The 18,001-nt window shown below is 50.0% G+C and overlaps 1 long non-coding RNA gene across 1 annotated transcript; it reads left to right on the top strand.

Annotated features, from left to right (window-relative positions):
• LOC128347380 (uncharacterized) lies at positions 1-4,681 on the top strand. Its single transcript, XR_008317542.1, has 3 exons — positions 1-503; positions 2,146-2,431; positions 4,385-4,681. It is a non-coding gene; the product is annotated as an uncharacterized LOC128347380 (long non-coding RNA).
• Positions 4,682-18,001: the final 13,320 nt, after the last annotated feature.

Here is an 18,001-nt window from a genome sequence, read left to right as displayed (position 1 = left end):
AGCCACCACCCTCTCGATTACCTTGCCCAGCCAGGGGAGATTGGAGAGTGGCCTATAACTATCCATCGCTGAGGGGTCCAGGGTAGGCTTCTTAAGAAGAGGTCTAACTATTGCCTCCTTCAAACAAGGAGGCACCCTACCCTCCCCCAGAGATGCATTTATGATATTAACTAGGCCATCTCCAACAATCTCTCTGCTAGATTGAAGTTCATAGAATGAACTGCGCAGGCGCGCCTCGCAGTTGGGAAGCGACGCTGGGCCAGACGGCAGGCCTCGGCGTCACTCTGCGCACTCGACGATCCGCCGCCGCTGCCGCGCTCACTCCCGCCGCCGCCCGCCACCGCTGCGCGATCCGCCGCCGCCCGCCGCTGCGGCGCTCACTCGGTCACTCCCACGCTGCCATTGTGCGCCACAAGCCATGGGGCACACGATCCGCTGCCTCCCACCACCGCTGCACGATCTGCCACCGCCCGCCTCCGCCGCGGATTCCGGCCAGGGCACAGGTATGTGGGGGGGAGCGGGGGGCGCAATTTCAGGGGCAGAGCTTGCCCTGGGCGCCATTTTCCCCCGTTACACCTCTGCTCCTGAAGGACAGTAAAGAACTCAAATTGCAGATTTCTTCCGGGAGTGCATTCCATAGGCCAGGAGCAGCTACAGAGAAGGCCCGCCTCTGAGTCGCCACCAGACAAACTGGTGGTGACTGGAGACGGACCTCCTCAGATGACCTTAATGTGTGGTGGGGATCATGCAGAAGAAGGTGCTCTCTTAGATAACTCGGACCTAAGCCGTTCAGGGCTTCAAAGGTAAAACCAGCACTTTGTATTTTGCCCAGAAACATATCAGCAGCCAGTGTAACTGTTTCAAAACAGGCATAATATGGTCTCTCCGGGTTGCCCCAGAGACCAATCTGGCTGCCGTATTCTGAACTAACTGAAGTTCCCGAACTGCGTACAAAGGCAGCCCCATGTAAAGTGCATTGCAATAGTCAAGCTGGGAGGTTACCAGCTGATGCACCACTGTTTTGAGGTCATCCTCTTCAAGGAATGGGCGCAGCTGTCGAATCAGCCAGAGCTGATAGAAAGCACTCCTGGCCATGGCCTCCACCTGAGATACCAGGGTGAGGCCTAGGTCCAGGAGTACTCCCAAGGTGCGCACCTGCTCTTTCCGGGGTACTGTAACCCCATCCAGCATTTGGATGGGGTTGGAACCAGAGGCACTCCTTGGAACCAGAGGGACTCTTTAAAGAGAGACAGAGCCCCCATGCGCCCCTGCACCGCCTTTGAAGGCATGCATGGGGTGCTGGGTAGGGTTGTGCAGAAAACCAAAAACCTTGGTTTGGTTCATGTAGAACCAGAATTGAACCGACCTGGGTCTGGTTCGATTCTGTGCACACTACACCCGGGCCTGATCTGGCTCTACTATGAACCAGGTCAGGCTCAGCTTGGAGGGGAATTTCTTTTAACCAAAAACAAGGTGGACTTATTGCAATTGTGGGGCTTCAGTGGGTGCTGCTGCAGCCATTGGAGGGTATCCTGTGATTCCCCCTCACCCCACCACCCTCCCCAGTTGTTTCCAGCCATTATGGGCCTCTCTGTGCTGGAGGTGGCCATTTTGGAGGCCACCACACATGTGCATTAGCCATCCAAAGATGGCCGGAAATGGGCCACAAAGGACCAGGGAGGAGGAGAAACCTCATGAGACCACCCCCACGGCCACCGCATCACCCCTCGAAGCCCCACAATGGCATTACATCCACTATTTTTTTGCAACTGAGCCAGGCCATTTTGAGTGCAAGCCAGCTCAACTTTGAGCAAACCAAAAGAACTGGCCCCGGCCTGGCACAGAGGGTTCAGCTGAAAAAAAGTGCAGTAGTGTGAAGAGGGCAGCACAGTGGGAAATAGCTCTCACACTGAAGCCCACCCCACCCCGCAACAAATTGACACCAGTTTGAAAAATACTGGAGATCACTGAGCTAAGGCATTCCTCCCTACTAATGCATTCCATTATGTGTATATGACCTTTTCTAGTCTTCATAATAAAATCCAGACATGTGTAAGGCCTAGAAAGGCACTTAGAAAGAAATAATGTGACATTTTGATTGTACTAAGTGGAAGATGAACATGTATCACTTGTATTTTGTTGCAGGAAAGATGATGTGGGGCACTGGCACATCCTATCCTTCTTGTTTGCCATTCAGAAGATCAATCAAGACCCAAGGATATTACCCAACATCACCTTGGGCTACAACATCTATGATGCATTTTTTGATGGAAGAATTACTTCTGATGCCATGATAGATCTTCTAGCTGGTGGGAAAAACCATATTCCCAGCTGTGGAAGATGGAATTGCCCATTGACTGTTCTTGAAGGATCTGAAACTGACAACTCCATCCAAATTTCAGCCATCTCAAGCATCTACAAAATCCCACAGGTATGAAAGCGGGCAGAGCAGGGAGGAGAGAGAAAGCAAGCTACATTAAATTCTACTTTGCCATCTCTCCAGGGAAGTCAAAAGGACCTCAAAAATGCAGCCACAAGTGATAGTGATTTCCCCCCAGTGAAACTAAATCACTTTGACACACTGTCCCCTTCCAGATGCTGATATATTCCAACATCAGCTCAAATTAACACAGAAGTAAAAATGAGCCACACCAGAGAAGTCAGCCTCTCAATGATATTGAAGTCCCCCAGCACTACAAGTCTGGTGACTCCAACACCAACTCAGAGACTAGCTCTGTCAGCTCAGTTAGGGAGTCAGATGGACAGCAGGGTGGACTGTACACCAACAGAATCCCCAATCTATCTCTAGTTGCCAGCCTCGGAAAAACACGCTCAATATAAATCAACTGTCGCACAGGGGCCCTGGTAAGGGAAATGGTATACTTACGGACCACAACCACTCCACCACCACCCCACACCCCACTTTCCCTAGCCTGCTCCACAACAGAATTGCCTGGTGGGAGAAGCTGGGCCCAAACTGGGCCACTAGCCTCCCACATTATACAAGCCAGGTTGGCTCCTCATCCATGATCAAGCCATGGGTGATTCTGGTTTTATTCTGAACCAACCTGTCATTGCAGAGGAGCAAAGCTAGGTTCTGTGGGTAGTTGGAACTGCTCCCCACGGCGAGAGAGCTGACAGGGCAGCTGGAAGTGGAAACGGTTATTAAATTACTCATTTCGCTTCCCCTGTAATGGCCAGCTGCTCTTCCAGTGGCCATTACATTACAGTGGCCATTACATTATACTTCTAGTCCCCACCACAATAGTAATAGCTGCCCCAGAGCTGCCGGACACACCCCAGGCATCACCCTGTCTAAGAGAACCCAAACACATGATAACAAAAGGCCTTATACCTCACCTCCTTGCCGCTACCCCACAACCCCGTTGGTGTATGATGGTTAAGGAGAGACTCCGGAAGATGGGCTTCTGCCCAGCACAATTGTTAGAACAGGGCGAGTCAACAGCAAGATGACTAGTTAAACAAAGGCTTAGGGACATAAACTTCCAGGAGGAAAGGGCCTCTATAAATAGGCCTCTACAATTCCTAAGCACCAAGAAAGATTGGGTCATAGCCTCTTATTTCTACACAATCTATTCACCAAAGCTTCGCTGGGTGTTTACAAGAGCTCGCTTGAATGCTCTACCCTCAGCGATGTTAGCAGGGAAATTTGAGAGAAAACCCTATGAGGAGAGACTATGCCCCTGCGGATCTGCTCCCGAAACATTGATGCATTCACTGTTACATTGTCCACTTTATACTGATGAAAGAGATTTATTTTTATCTCAGTACCTGAAATTGGGGTGGCAGCCTACACCCATCAGGCACTACCACCCCACCCCACTCTTTTGGGGCAGATCCACTTTCTGCCCCCCCCCCCATCTGCCCCAAAGACACAAAAACCTCAGAAATTCACAAAAAATCAGCCCTTTGTCCCATCCCCCTGAAATTGGGGTGGCAGCCTACACACATCAGGCACTACCACCCCACCCCACTCTTTTGGGGCAGATCCACTTTCTGCCCCCTCCATCTGCCCCAAAGACACAAAAAGCTCAGAAATTCACAAAAAATCAGTCCTCTGTCCCATCCCCCTGAAATTGGGGTGGCAGCCTACACCCATTAGGCACCACCACCCCACCCCACTCTTTTGGGGCAGATCCACTTTCTGCCCCACCATCTGCCCCAAAGACACAAAAACCTCAGAAATTCACAAAAAATCAGCCCTATGTCCCATCCCCCTGAAATTGGGGTGGCAGCCTACTACACCCATTAGGCACTACCACCCCACACCACACCACTCTGCTGCCCCATATCCCACTCCAAGTCCAGCAACAGTGCCCTGCCCTGAACCTCACCTCATCCAAACTTTTTTTGCCCACTACAGTCAACAGAGAGGCACAGCCAGGAGGGAACACGCATAGCATGTGGAGGACGCACGCAAGACAACAACACTCCGCAAGTGGAGCAGCAAGGCTTGGCATGTTGTTGTTGCCCCCTCCTAGCCCACACAGCTTTGAAGAGTAATGCATGGATGATGATGGCAGATAAGAAGAGAATGGCAGCACGCACGTGTCTCTGGACATTTCTTTTCCGCAACCTGTCTGACTCTGTGGCATGTGATCGCCGCATCTATGTATGGGCAAGCAATCTTCAAATAAAATGCTGTCAATCAACTCTCAAACATGACCCGATCTTCATTTGAAAACATAATATATATCTCCCCACACATGCACAGGCACAGTGAATTGCACCTGTCCTGTCCTTTCCCGGGCCCCACGCGACCACACCACACCACATCACACAACAACACCACACACCACGAAGAGGTCTCTGCAACAAAGCAAGCTAGAATTGGCAGGCTTTTTCGGATTGCATTCCAATGCATACCGCAGATACTGGGCAGAAAGACTGTGTGCAATCACATGATACAACATTACCACTAATTTAGAGTCCAGACTAGTAATATGCCTTTATTCCCCTGTGTGTGTGCACTGTGCGGGTGTGCTCACTCACTCTGCAAGAGGGTTAGGGCTGAAAGGGTTGTGTTGCCTCAGGTTGCAATGTGTGCTCTCTCTGTCTGCATGAGACAGACATTTGTGTGAGGGCTGCACCAGCATCAAGCTCATCATTGGCGACACAGCTTTTTAGGGGGAGGGGAGGGGGGGTGCGTGTGTGTGTGTGTGCCGCTTCAGGCACAGCAGTAGTACTACTCCCATTGTGGCCAGAAAAAGCAGGCAGCAGCAGAGCAGACCATCTCACTCAGCAGCAGCGGCGACAACCTATAGCTCAGTAGACCAAGGCAAACCACATTTTTGGATTTGAACAGAGGAGAGCATGAAGATTAAGAAAGAACATCACCTGAACAGCAAGCCAAAATCTGAAATAAGCACATAACATTGAGAAACGCAGCAGACAGACGTTTTTTAGATTTCAGCTTCAATGCAATTGTTCATGGGAGGAATCAATGACAGCTTCAGAAGGCAAGCAAAAGCTAGCAATTAGCAGCAAGCCCTCTCAGTGACAGTGTGTGTGTGCCCCCCTCGCCAGGAGGCACAGGCCCATTGCACAGAGGCACTACTCTCCCCCAGGGATGTCCCTTCCAATCCTGACTGTGCCCCCCCCACACGCACATGCAGCAGCCTGTCTCTGAGGTTGTGGATGGATGGTGCGCTGCCCTACAGCCCAGCCTTCAGCACTGGGCAAGTGGGTGGTCCCAGCATCAGGGGGGGGGGGCACCACAGATTTCTTCTGCAGAGACAACGACTACAGCTCCCATTGTCCCTAGTCTTGATGGTGGCCAGCCATCGAGACAGTGGGAAATGGGAGTTGTAGTCTCTCTCTGCCACATCTGTGGTAACCCCTCCCTCATGCTGGGAGCACTCACTTGGCAGTCCACCATCCCAGGCTGACAGTGCAGCGGTGCCTGTGTATGCATGCGTGTCTGGATGTGCCAGCAGCACTAAGGGGCATGTTTTAGTGGCAGGGTGGTCTTAGAGGGATGGACTGTGACACATCTTCTGGCCGGGATGAACTGCCGTGGCGTGGGAGGCGCTGCATGGGGGGGTGATGCGAGTCACTCGCCCTCCACGGCCAGTTCGGGGTAGCCCAGCAGGGGGAGGTTGGCCTTCAAGAAGATGAGCTGCTCGGCCAACTCAGCATCCAGGCGTGAGCGCAGAGGAGTCACCACGTCCCCGGCCATGGAGAACAACCTCTCGCTCGAGACGCTGGTTGGCGGGCAAGAGAGAAACCGGACAGCAACGGTCGCCAAGTCCAGCCAGACTTTGTGACGCGTTGCCCAAAAGGGGAACGGCTCACTCTCCTCGTCTTCTGTCGCCTCCTCCAGGTACTGCAGAACAGTCTGCTCAGCACGGCTGGGGCGAGGGACAGGCTCCTCCCGTCTCCCCGGCATGAGACTAGCATAGCCCCTGAGCCACCGGGTGGTGTTTCGAGGTCGCACTGGCTGCTCTGCTGGTCCCACTGCCGGAGAAACCACGCCGCTGGACTGGGAAGAAGTGGGGTGGTGGCAGTGCTGCTGCTGCTGCTGGGGGTGGGATGCACAGTGCCAGCCTGCGACCAAGACCCCTCCTCCTGGTTGTCTGCTGCATCACCTATCCCTAGCCTCCTTTCCTCTTCATGCTTCACGTGTTCGACCAGGAGGTCCCTCCACCTGGGCAGCTCGCCAGGAGGCACAGCGCTGCCCTTCATCCTTGGGTCACAAATGCATGCCAGGACATGCCATGCAGATGCGGCCCATGGTGTCTTGAGCCACTCAACTACCCCAGTCCTCAACCGACCTGCCAGGGCAATCGCAACCCCAGTGGTCAGAGTGGTCTGGAGATCGCTCATTGCCTTCTCCAGGAGAATAGCAGTGGGCAAAGCCAGGCTCAGCGTGGCGGTCTGAGTACACAAGTCGTTCGTAGCAGAATAGAACAGCTCTAGAACTAAGACCAGCTCACGGATCACTGGCCAGTCATCATAGAGAGACTTGCACAGATCCAAGCAACCACGTGTCCCCAGGCTGTTGAGTGGTCCCTCTTGCTCATGCATGCACCGGAGCAAGAGAAAAGTGGAGTTCCACCGGGTAGGAACATCCTGGGGGATTTGGTGTTCAGGCAGGCCCAGCTCAATCTGTCTGGCCTTGAGCTGGCGCCTTGCCTTTTCACTCCAGTGGAAGTGGCCCGCTACCTGGCGGCAACGCTCCACCAGGGCGGCCACGGGAGCAGCAGGATCCTGACCAAAACTAGAAGAGCCCCGAACACGCTGGTGCTCCTTGGCCATCTTCGACACCTCCTTGAGGCCAAGCGCACCCTTCACTACGAGGTTCAAGGTGTGCGCAGCGCAAGCAATGTTCACACCGTAAACCTGCCTAGCAGCCTTGGTGATGTTGGCTGCGTTGTCCGTCACCATGAAGCCTCGGCGGAGGGTTGGCTCCCCGGCCAGCCACGCCCCCACCTGCCGCTCCATGACAGCAGCCAACTCATCTGAAGTGTGGTCTATGTCCATCGCCTCCACGTGCAACACTGCCAAAGAAGGCGTGCATGCATGGGAGGAACTGGATACAGCACCAGCAGTGCCAGATGTCCCCTCACCCCCATGCCCCCACCAATGGGCTGTCAGGGACATGAAGGCAGTGTGCAGCCCACTGCGGCTAGTCCAGATATCCGCAGTGAAATGCACACTGGTGTTTGGCCCAGCTGCACGCAGCTTGGCCAACACGGCCCCCCTGCACGCACGGTACAGGGAGGGGACCACCCTCCTGCTGAAAGTGGTCCTTGAGGGGATCTTGTACTCCGGAGAAAGCAGCTGGAGCAGACGCCGGAAGCCGACATTGTCGACAATGGAGAACGGCTGGTCATCAAGAGTGATCATCTCACCAATGGCCCGAGTCACGAGATGAGGCTTTGGACGATCAGACCGCTTTCCAAGAGATTGCACCCACTGATGATCGGTCAGCTTTTCCTGCCTGTGGGCAGGAGCCGCTGGCCGCTTGCTGCTGCTGTCACTACTACTGCTTCTGCTACCAGGTGAGGCACCGGGCCTACTGCCAGTGCCAGCAGAGGTCTCCACACCTGGGTGCCGCCGACGCATGTGCGACCACAGCCCCGAGGTTGTGAAGTGCATAGGGTCCCTGCCTCTGCTGACCAGTGCCTTGAAGTGGGTGCACACAGCATGGGTGGGATCACCAGGGCGAAGCTCAAAGTGATCCCAGACCACACTGCCAGACTCCCCAGCGACACGAGGTCGCTTTGTTGGTGGAACTTTTGCTGGTTCCTTCTCGGGCATACCACCACCAATGCCCTCAGCGCTGGCATGGGAAGGCCCAGGGGCAGGAGAAGATCTCCCCTCCTCCTGAGCCCCCTCAGATGCCAGACTGAGCCCCCCCCAACCCCCATAGTGACCGTTTGGGGGGTCCGCAAGGTGGATCTGGCTGGACTGCCAACCTCCTCCACCAGCACCACCTCTTCAGCTGCCACAGGAAGATCTTCTTCCCTGGCAATCTGGGAGGCCCCCCCCCCTAAATTCCGCCCGGCCGCAGGCCCTGGCATAGGGCCAGGCTGAATTGAGAAGAAGTCAAGCCTGCGCGCCGAAGCAGGGCCGGGGGTGACTTGGGGAGTAGGCCCCTCTTGCCGCCCCCTGCCATGACCAGCTGTAGGGAAGACAAGCCTCCCGTTTACTTGCGCCCTCCCTTTTCCTGCTGTCCTCCCAACCATTGCTTTTTAAAACTTTTTTTAAAAATTTAAAATGTGAAGAAGGGGTGTAGTTGTCTCATGGGGCAGGTATACTAGAGAGGGCCAGAAAAACAGTGGATGTGCTGCGGTGACTTTACAATGCCTCCTTGCTTAAGGCTTGTTGTGTTGGCACAAATGCTGTTGCTGCAAGATCTCAGTCAGAAGTTGCTGTGCAATGAATGTATCACAACACAGTCACAGAGGGACTGGGAGTTACTTGATGTGCGATACAACAGAAGCAGGCTGTGCAACAAAAAAATATAAAAAACACCCTTCTCTCTTTATTTAAAAAAGTGCTGAAATAAAGCAGAAAACCAACCAACAAGGCAGAGCACTGGCGTAAATGCAGAAAAACAGCACCCACAAAAATCCAAAATCAAAATGGAGGCAAGGCTGAGTAAGCAAGGCAGCAGATCTCTCTCTTGTGTCTCTTCTCCCACGCAAGGCAGCAGAAAGGAAGAAAATGGCTACTGGTGGCCCCTTAAATACCCTCCTGCAAAGCCCTCCAAAAATCACCCCTACCCTTGACCCTACCTCCACCTCTACCTGGCCAATGGGAGGGTGTGATTTACTATCAAAACCTTATTTGGTCATTTTCCTCTGCAGGTAGCAACTTTTATTTTCAATGGAGGTGAATGGGAAGAAATCTTTGCATTGAAGTCAATGGAGAAAAAAAGGTGGGAAATTCAAAGAGCTGTCAGAATGAAAATGGAGGGAGAAGAAGAAGGCAATTCTGCAGCCACAAAATGGAGGCTGCTTTAATGCCCACGGAGGTCCGAATCACCCGAATTTGTTTTCCCGAAATCGGGGTGATTCGGCTCGGGCAGAGAAAATTTCGGGGGTCCTCAGGGGTGATTCGGCTTGGCGCCGAATCACCCAAAATTTGTTGTTTCGGGCACCGAACGATCTGTGCCCGAAACGAAATGCACATCCCTACTTATTTTGGTCATTTTCCTCTGTAGGTAGCAACTTTTATTTTCAATGGAGGTGAATGGGAAGAAATTTTTGCATTGAAGTCAATGGAGAAAAAAAGGCGGGAAATTCAAAGAGCTGTCAGAATGAAAATGGAGGGGGAAGAAGAAGGCAATTCTGCTGCCACAAAATGGAGGCTGCTAGCATGCCCACGGAGGTCCGAATCACCCGAATCCCCCCCCCGAAATCGGGGTGATTCGGCTCGGGCACAGAAAATTTCGGGGGTCCTGGGGGGTGATTCGGCTCGGCGCCGAATCACCCGAAATTCGTTGTTTCAGGCACAGAACGATCTGTGCCCGAAACGAAATGCACATCCCTACCAGATATAACTGTAGTCGAGAAGAAAGAAAAACAAGTCAAAATAATCAACATAGCAATACCAGGGGATAGCAGAATAGAAGAAAAAGAAATAGAAAAAAATCACAAAATACAAAGATCTACAAACTGAAATTGAAAGGCTGTGGCAGAAGACCAAAATAATCCCAGTAGTAACTGGCGCCCTAGGTGTAATTCCAAAACACCTTGAAGAGCACCTCAACACCATAGGGGCCACAGAAATCACCATCAGCCAACTACAAAAAGCAACATTAGTAGGAACAGCCTATATTTTGCAACAATACCTATAATAATAACAACAATATTGATAATAAAATTCAGCCATCTCAGGTCCTATGATGTCTGGATAAAACAAATCAGTCAATAACAGCTTTCTGACTGTGTAAACAAGAAATAACAACAACAACAACAACACCATAGGGGCCACATAAATCACCACCGGCCAATTACAAAAAGCAGCTTTACTGGCAACAGCCTATATTCTGTGAGAATATCTATAACAACAGCAACAACACTGACAATAAAATTCAGCCATTCCAGGTCCTTGGGAAGGACTCGATGTCTGGATAAAACAAACCAGTCTATAACACCTGTCTGACTGTGTAAACAAGAAATAATAATAAGTAAGATACCCATTGCACATTGAGATCATCCAGAGAGGTCCATCTCCAGTTACCACCAGCACAACTGGTGGCTACTCGGAACCAGGCCTTCTCTGTAGCTGGTATTGGCCTGTGGAAATGTAGTCCCAGCAGATATCCATAGTTTGGGATCATTGTTGGACTTCAAAAGAGCCCAAAAGACTTACTTATTTGGCCTGGCCTTCCAAGGTTTATAAATTGTTCTTAAGTATTTTTAATTGGTTTTAAATGGCTCTGAAGTTTGTTTTTACATTGTCTTGATTAGTTTGTTTTAAATGGTGTTTGTTCTTGTTTTTACTTCTTGTGCACTGCCCAGAGTCTTTGGATGGAGTGATATAAAAATGTAATAAATGGGGAGGAGGAGGACAGAGAAGAAGACGGTTGTTTTGAGCTGTATTATTGAGGCTGTTTTCATGTGCAGCCTAACCTGGGCTAGGGACATCCAGCCCAGTTTAGGCTGCACATACCAACTACTAGGATCCTGGCAGTGCCTTAGCAGCAAACCCACTAAAGAAGCCCATCAGTTAGCTGAGGATGATTATGTACTCGTGCCCTTAACTGCATTTAATCGGCATTGAGACCCTGTGGGGCTCCTGGCTGGTGTGGGGAGGATCTCCACAATCTATCGCACACTCATGCATTGCACTGTGGGATTTCTGGGGGCTGGGAAGACACATACATACACTGCCATAGGCAGCAGCAGGATCATCTGTGTGTATGGTATGCACCTGCAGCCTTCCCTAACACCCACTCTCAAGCCCTCTGTGGAGGACCCAGCTATCCCACCAGACTATCAAGTGTGGGGGAACGGCCCTCTAGTCTTCCTGACACCTTCACCACTGCTACCAAGTGGGCTTTTGGTAAAGCTGAGTCCACTGCAACAGCCCTTCCAGGAATTCAAAAAACCCAAACCAAACCTTAGTAGAGTGGAAAGGCCTATAGGTGTGGGGTGGAGACAGTCAACAAGCTCTACTATATTAACAAGAAAGTTTTTACTAAAAACAAAAGTTCCAATTAAAACATTGCTTTACAGAAAATCACAAAATAATACTCACAGAGCAAGTCAGGGTAACTAACAATCTGTAGGCTTTTTAACACTGATCCATTCTATACAGGCTCTCTTTCAGAATCTTTCTCTTTATTTTCTCTGGCTGGCTGGGCAGACTTCTTTGTTCAAGGGAGAGCACAGGTCTGGCTCAATCCAGCCTGGCTACTCCTGCACTTTCAGTGATTTCAGCTCAAAGTCCTAGCTTGCTGGCTGGGCAACTCCAGCAGTCTCCAGCAACCACCAGTTCTCTGCTTCCTTAGTTCTCTCCCAGGTTTCTTTTGCCAGCTTTTCTTTCCAGGTTTCTCTCTCCAGTAGCCTTTTGCCAGCAGTTCTTCTGTAGTCTCTCTCAGCCTGACTCAACTGGACTCCAGCTCTTTTTAGCAAACAGCTCCAGAATGAACTTCTCAAATTCCACTGCACTCAGTCCCTCTCAAACTTCCCCAATATATACACTTCTTCCATCACATCAGTTCCTTAGTCCAGCCAATCAGAACTCAACAAAACATTTCCTCCATAATTTAAAATCATTTCCCCCTCCGAAGCCCAACTGATAGATTTGCCAAAACCAAAAGTGAAACAAGAAAAACACCACTGAACTTCTACCCTTTACGGAGACCAACCATAATACAAAACACTTTTGCGAGGGGGAAGTGGTTTGTAAGCACAAAAATCAATGCAGGTTTACAATTCATTTAAGTGGGCTTATTTTACCAAAAAAAACACCCCACAAACCAACCAACCAGGAAGTCTAGGCCTCGTTCCTTCACACCCCCTCATGGAATCATGAGAAAGGACTCATTAAGACTCTCCACACAAGCAGTGTGGAGGGCCTAAAAGGGTTGTGTGGGGAGAGCGCACTTGCGCTCTCCCTGTAGATGAGCAGGGAGCCTGCCCTGTGCGGCCAGATCGGCCGCTCACACGATTACCGGCTCCATCGCGGAGCTGGTTGGGGCGGTGGGGTTCAGGGGCCTCCCAGCTCCTGGAAGTCCCAGCATGCCCCGGGTGAGTGTGCGGGACATTCTGGGGAGACCCCCAACCCTGGGAGGCTTGTTGTAGTCTCCGGGTCGGGGGGGGGGTACTAATGAGTCGCCATGGTTGTGGAGCTGCACCGCCGCAACACACGGTCAGAGAAATGGGGTTAGCAGAGCGCGCACTCAGCTAACCTCATTTAAGTGTGTGTGTGTGGGGGGTGTTTAAGTGGGCTTGCCACTGGGAACTGCATGGCTCCCGTTGAAGCACACGGCCAGCCAAAACCGGGCTGGTCTCCCTTAGCTCAGTTTCGGCTGAGGTCCAGACCTTTAAATTACCTAGGTGCACCTCTGCAACTAACTTTACCCTCAACATGCTGGGCAAATGTGTCACAGCATGCTACTAAAGGTTCTAGCACATCTTGCCCAAGCCAGATTTCAAGAGGCCCCGCACCACCCATAAAAGCCCTGCTGGATGACATTGGGAGGATGCAATAGTAGTTGGGGGAAAAGGTTTCTTCTGTTCCACCACTGCCACAGAATAGGCTCGATAATGAACTCTAACCTGTGTTCACTCAAACTCACCCCATGTTTTCCTCCACTTGTGTTGCAGCGCCACCTAGCCTAACTTTGTAGCCTGGCTCTTAGACAGGGTTAAGGGCTCGAGGGCTCTGGGATTGTGTGTTAACTGGGGCCCAGCGGACACAGAGATGGCTGCCTAGAGCATCCGTCTCCTGGGGGAAATCCCCCAATACATCCAAGTGTCACGTGGTGCATTGTGGGATCACCAGAGGCTGTGATGTGTTGTTCTGGCCTCCAGAGCTCTGCACAGCAGGCACGCAGCACTGATCATCTGGGAGTGTGGCCTGCACTCCCAGCAACTTTGCAGGCATAGTCTAGGGGGGATGTGAGTTTGATCAGCCCCGCTGCCCTGGTCCCTGCCTGCCCAGTCATGTGAATGACCTCAAGGATTTTTCCAACCCTACTCCCCAGAGATTGAAGTTCAGACCTCTTGCATGCAAAGCCGCTCTGCCTCTCAGCTGTGATCCATCCCTGACATATTTACATATAGATATTGACACAGAAAGCTGCCTAATACTGAATCATACTTTCTTGGCACATATCATTTTTCTGTCTGGAGATGCTGCCAGGCTCAAACCTGAGTCTTCCTGTACCCAAAGAAGGCACTGTGCCACTGACCCATGCCTCTTCCCCTACATCTAAATCTAAATCTAATGCATTAATTTGTATGTCCACGTCATATTGTACTGCTATCTGAACCTGCATGAATGTGAGTGACAAGTGGGAGTGTTAGAGAGAGCAGCAGTTGAGAAGACAGTTGTGAGTGGCAGTTGAGAGTGACAATTGAGAAGATACAGCTTTTTGGTCTTTTAGCCAAGATCACATGTGCTGTGTGTAGAAGATAGTTGAGAAGACCGTTGTGAGTGACAGTTGAGAAGACCGTTGTGAGTGACAGTTGAGAAGACCGTTGTGAGTGACAGCTGAGAGTTAGCATTTAAGGATTAAGGATGACTGAAAGAGGCTGGCGAGGAAGAAACTTGATAGACATTAATGCTGGTTATAGTTTAGTATATTAGTTGTGGGGGTGGGGGGAGAATACTTCATTTATTTATTAACTGTCTGCCTGTCCTGGCCTCATGTATCCTGAATCAACTTCTTATTAAAGCACATACATGTTCTGGTCTGGGTGTATTCTGAGCATAATCTATCCCATTCCACATTCTTCTGTTGACCCTGCTCAGTCAGATGCATTACAAATGAGTCCTGCTGATCTTCAAGTCATCCGCTGGTGGCAACAACGTATTTTAGGAATTCTAGACCTGGTGGGCAAGAAGGGCTACTATAGAGGCTGTCCTCACGTGCAGCCTAACCCAGGCTAGAGAAGCTCAGTCTGGGCTAGGCTGCACATGAAAACTGCCAGGAATGAGACCAATCCCGGTGGAGAAGTACCACCCAGCCCAGCTTTTTAAACCTTTTTTAAGGGAGCGAGCACTCCCTTAACCTGGCTCTGAGATTGTGTGTCTCCTTGGGCTTTGTGCAGCCTGAGGTGACACAGAGGGGGAATCCCCCAATGCACCGATCTCGGCACGCAGTGCACTGTGGGATTCCCGGAGGCCAGGAAGCATCGTCCCAGCCCTCTGGAGCTCGATCGTCTGGGAGCATGATCCACACTCCTAACACACTTCCACTGATTGTCTGGGGGAAGGTTGGATTTGCACAGTCTCCCCCCCCCCACCCCGCCGCTGCCATTCCACACACACACACACCCGCCTGCCCTGCAGTTTGTGTGAATAGCTCCATAAACTTAATTTGACTTAATAGTTCACTCCTGGTGGGCAGAGCCTTGAAGGGGCATTACAGAGATGCAACTGTGTGACATGTCAGCCATTAATTTGTTAAAAACAATCTAAAGATCCAGGTGTATACCTAAAAGAACAGAAGCAAAACTCAGCTGAAGAACAGCACAACATAGCAATCAAATGCCTGTCTAAACAGGAAAGTTTGTTTGTTTGTTTGTTTGTTTGTTTCTTAGATTTTTATACCACCTCACCCAGATGGCTCTAGGCAGTTCACAAATATAAAAACAGACCAAGAACAACAACAAATAAACAACTCATTAAAACAAAATTAAAACCAGTTTGTCAACTGATGGGACACGATCTATGAGGGCGTAATAAGGGCCTTCATTGGCAAGGAGTTCAACGACCAAGGGGCAAAACTGAACAGGCCCTTTCCCATATCATGGACATCTGTACCTTTGGCAATTGCAGGGCATGGAGCAATGCCTGCACTGAAAATCCTAGCACGGAGATCTGAACAGGCAGGTTTATATGGGAGGAGGTGGTACTTAAGGATTTCCAGGTCCCAAGACATTTAGGGCTTTAAAAGTATTTGCCAGCACCTTAAATTGTGCCTGGAAACACAGGAGTCAATGCAGATGAAAAAGCAAAGGGGTCACATGATCCCTATACTATTCTTTCAAAAGCAGTCTAGCTGCTACATTTTGGAGTAGCTGTATTTTGGAGTAACTGCAGATGCAACAAGGTGTACAACCTGAGGTCTGATTCAAATTTGAATTGAATTTTTGAAATTCTATTCAAAGTCAATTTGAGAGCCATTTGGCAATTTTAAAAAACCATTCTTCAGCCTCCCTGATTGGTTAAAAAAAGGTGCCAAAACAGGGTCAAATCCATTTGAATTTGGTTCAAATTCAAATTGACGTTTTGGTCTCTCCTCCTCCCAACTAGAGCCATTGGGAGAGAGGCCCCAAGCAGCCAGGCATTGGCTCCATCTAGGGAAGGGGTAGACCCTCACAAGGGTCTTTAGTGCTCCAGGGTTCTTTAGTGTCCCAAGATTCCTCCAAAGAAGTAGCCATCTCTGGTTGCTGCAGTTCTGACAAATCAAGTGGGCTGTCATTTTGTTCAAGTCCCAGGTCAGGGCAGAATACATACATAACTAACTACCACCACTACTACCATTTCTACTACTACTACAATTTCTACTACTACTACCACTTCTAATACTACTACCACTTCTACTACTACCACCACCACGACCACCACCACCAGTACTACTACTATTCCTCTGATTCGGTCTCCCCTGGGTCACAGTCAAGGTGAACCCCAACAAAGGTTCAGATAAATGTACCAGTTCTCTGACTGACTCATGTCAGAGCAAGTGAGTTCTCACAAACATGTTTTTATCCAGCTCTACATCGGCACCTGGACCCATGCCGAGAATCAGGGAAGGTGCAGAGGGGATGTTTCCCCTGATCATTTTCCAAATCATAGTGATTTCTTCTTCTTGCCAATGCTCCAAGGATATTTCTTTTGATGCCAATAATGTCATCTTCTGAATCAAGAGCAACATGAAGCAATGTCTTGCAACTGTGCCTGAAAGGATTGATATATAAATATGTCTCATGTCACGGAGCTCTGGAGCTGAGATACCGGACAAGTGGGGATTCTGCTGGTGTAAGGGCTGGAATGATCCCAGTTGCCTCTGAATCCATAGTTGGGTTCCACCAGTAGGAACCAAGTCACTGCAGCCTCCATCTTGCAAGAGGGAGATATATTCATTAGCTATATTCAGCTCATGAGCTGAACACAGTGCTGAGAACCCTGACAGAGGAGGTGAATGTGGCAGGCGGACCCAGAATGATAGTGCTGCTGGTCTTACTCCTGCTGCTGCCTCAGTCAGCCTGTAAGACACTGAAAGCAAAAAGTCCAGTTAATCTGATCAGGGATCAACATGAAGCCATGAATTATTACAGGCCAGGAGACTACCTCATTAGTGGAGTCATCGCTTCAAAATATGCTGCATTTAATGCATACCTTTTCAACAATCCTCCCCATCCCAGGCTTTTAAAGTGAGTGGATATCTGATAATGAATTCAGTGCTTCCCTTCCTGATTCTAATTTCATACACTCCAATTGTCCTTAGGTACCAGGGACAGCTCCTGTTTTCTTGTCCCTGGTAAATCTTTTGACCCTCTTTTGCCTTTTCAGGAACATTTCTAGGCTTCATGAACACAGGTGTGGTGCTTAGTTCTCAACCTCTTATTTCAGATACAGCATCTGGTGAGGTCTATTTAGAACAATTCAGCAGGATAACATAATATTGGGGAACTCATTTTTTCTAGCTTAAGTTTAACTACATACAGTGGTCAACATACTGTGCAGCATCCTGCAGGAGATGTGAGCACCATTGGAACTGCTGCATGACACAGTTGCACTAGAGTAGTCTTGCACAAGTACATGGAATTGCACAAATGCAATTGTGCAATGGATGGCCATTATTTCAAATGGCCATCCATTGTGCAACTCTGTGTGTTTGCACAAGAATACTCTTGCATAACTGCCTCAATTCCTTTTTAACCATGCAACATTTCCTGTGGTATCCACAATGACCATGGGAAACTGTGCAGTATGTGGGCCAATAAGATGAATGCGAGTGACTATAGTCTTATACAAAGGCATTACAGCATTAGCAGTTTCACTGTTGATCCCTTTCCTAATCATTCCTACCATGGAATTTTAACTGCCAACTTGATATTCACTTTCAGAAAGGGTATCCTATCCTGCAATTCATACCAATGAGGAGGAGAGCTGGTCTAGTGGTAGCAAGAATGAATTGTCCCCTTTGCTAAGCAGGGTCCATTCTGGTTTTCATATGAATGGGAGTCTACATATCTGAGCACTGCAAGATCTTCCCCTCAGGGGATGGAGCCGCTCTGGGAAGAGCACCTGCATGCTTCCATGCAAAAGTTTCCAAGTTCCTTCCCTG

The sequence above is a fragment of the Hemicordylus capensis genome, chromosome 2, assembly GCF_027244095.1.
Source record: "Hemicordylus capensis ecotype Gifberg chromosome 2, rHemCap1.1.pri, whole genome shotgun sequence".
NCBI classification, from domain to species: Eukaryota; Metazoa; Chordata; class Lepidosauria; order Squamata; family Cordylidae; genus Hemicordylus; species Hemicordylus capensis.
Note: the sequence above shows the minus strand (reverse complement) of the source record. Positions and strands in the feature narration are given on the sequence as shown.